This window comes from Populus euphratica, unplaced genomic scaffold, assembly GCF_000495115.2.
Source record: "Populus euphratica unplaced genomic scaffold, PopEup_1.0 scaffold234.1, whole genome shotgun sequence".
NCBI lineage: Eukaryota > Viridiplantae > Streptophyta > Magnoliopsida > Malpighiales > Salicaceae > Populus > Populus euphratica.
This window is the reverse complement of record NW_011499928.1, coordinates 661,057-663,334: the sequence shown is the minus strand read 5'-3', so window position 1 is coordinate 663,334 and position 2,278 is coordinate 661,057. Positions and strand designations below refer to the sequence as shown.

The 2,278-nt window shown below is 34.2% G+C and overlaps 1 long non-coding RNA gene and 1 pseudogene across 1 annotated transcript in view; both read left to right on the top strand.

Moving 5' to 3' along the window:
- Positions 1–2,278, top strand: part of LOC105135860 (uncharacterized) — a 29,487-nt gene that overhangs the window by 21,089 nt on the left and 6,120 nt on the right. The window lies entirely within an intron of this gene.
- LOC105135859 (salicylic acid-binding protein 2-like) overlaps positions 1–2,278 on the top strand; it is a 5,534-nt pseudogene that overhangs the window by 2,067 nt on the left and 1,189 nt on the right.

The window sequence follows — 2,278 nt, the reverse complement described above, 5'->3', positions numbered from 1 at the left end:
GAAAGCCAAGTAAATCAGGTTTGATAAGAGTGTGACATAAAGATAACTTGTACCTAGGTACCAACGCTATTGAAAATGAAAAACCCCCCACCCAACGAATATTGATTCGCAAACGAGAAGTATAAGGATGATGCCACGAAGATAGTTGTTCGTCGATAAGTCATTTTTCAGTTCTTTAGAGAACCATGGAAGGGAGATTATCTCACTAACACACACACACACACAAAGTGCGGCAAATAAAAAGTTTTATTAATCTGAATTGTCTTCCATGTTTGGTTATGCCTCTATTTATACTGACTCTAAACTTAAAAAAACCTTAATGGACCCCCTTTAGGTGGACTTATATTAAACCCATTGACAATTGATCCAAATAAGTAATAATAACCCAAATACTAAGAAGAAAATAATAAAAATCCAAAAATTACCATCCTAAATATGCTAGAATCAGACCTGTCACCATTAAAAAGTCCCAAATAGACTAGAAAATCTGATCTGAAGGTAAAATTTATTCTGAAGTCTTCTTTCCTTTTGTAGTTAGGATGAATAAGGAATCCTTGTAAGAAAAGGATTCTAAAATAATTTTTCTTTCGATATGGTTTGATATCGCTCTATATCTGAAATTTTAACTCAATTGGATATCATTTACTTTAGGTTTCAGATTCGGACTTAACACATTATCAATGAGTATATTTTTGCGTCAACTTTTGAAATTCTCTTTCTTTTTGTTGTTTCTGTTTCTTGTAGTTTATTTTCATCATATCCAACATATTTGGGTGTTGTTTCATCATTTTACATATTTGGTTTTTGTTTTTATTTGAGTCCTGAGTTTCATTCATATTTCGAATAGATTCGCTTGCTACTCGCGAGACTATCATCCTAGTTTTGTTTTTGCTTGTTTTCTGGTTTTTGTTGCTTCTTGAGTCATATATATATGGATTGCGCTGCCAAGTTATTTTATTTGGTGTTGGTTTCAGTTTCGCAAGAACCACAAGAAGGTGAGACGAGAGGTGTGAGCGTGTGAGGATATTAAAAGTGTTTGAGTGAAACATGAGCGACGTGAGGATGATTTTTTTTTACCATTAACCAAATTTTACAGGTAGTATCATGTCAGATCAAAACAACATACCACCTCATCCCGAGGGAGAACTTACGTTTCAAATGCAAGCCATGACAAAAATGATGGAAAGCATGAATTTCATGATAGGGAACGTGTGTGACAGACTTGAGAAGGTAGGAAAACATGAAAACGTGGCTGGAACATGTACCCAAGATGTAAAAAAGGTTGGGGCTGAATCGAAATCAAATAATGGTAGTGGGGCCGAAAGGCTAAGGTGGGCTGATTATGAGGATTTTGAGGAGGAATTTAATGATATTGGTGATGGTGGTTTTAAGGATGAACCATAGGTTTCCAGGAAAATTTTCACCAGTATAGAAACTGAAGGGATTTAATGTATTTTGAGGACGTGCTATGAAAACTGAAGGGATTTAATGTATTTTGAGGAGGTGCTATGACAAAAGAAAAGGCATATTCAAAAGGAGAGGTAGGTGGTATCAAAGGGAGAGAGATAAAGAGATTAGTGTTCTAAAAAAAGAATCCAAGAGTCTATCATGTATTCTAGGAGAGATGAATCAAGAACTTAATGTGTTAACAGCAGCAATCAATGCCCAGCAAGCTTCAGAAAAAGACGATAAAAAGGACTCCAATGGTGATATACAAAATAGAATGGCTACAACTTTCATCCAAAGTTATTGGCGATGATTGTTGGCAAAAAAAAGAACTCCAAAAGCTAAGGAATTGTCCATTCAACTTATTGGTGATTTGAGGACAAATCATCTAAAAGAGAGAGGGAATGATATGATCCAGACAAGGTTAAATTCGGATTTTAATGTAAAATGTACAACTATCCAGTTGTACGACAACAATTATAATTCTAAATCCGACTGTTGGATCGAGCTAAAATTTTACGTGAGGTCTCTTAACATGTTGTCCTACCTTGGTTTAAAATTTTAGGTTAATCGTAGTTTAGGAAGGCATGTCAATACGGGTCAACATAGGCTATATGAATTTTAGTATTTACTTCCTTTTAATTTGTAGACTTTCTATTTGGCTATGATTCTTTTCCTAAAAGGATGTGGTAGCTTATTTTGAAAATATACTAATTCTATAAAGATCTTTAATAGTCTGCAACATAGTTTTCGAGTGTGGTAAGGATTCATAATTATTTCAGAATCTTTTTCTTACAAGGATTCCTTATTCATCTTAGTTACAAAAGGAAAT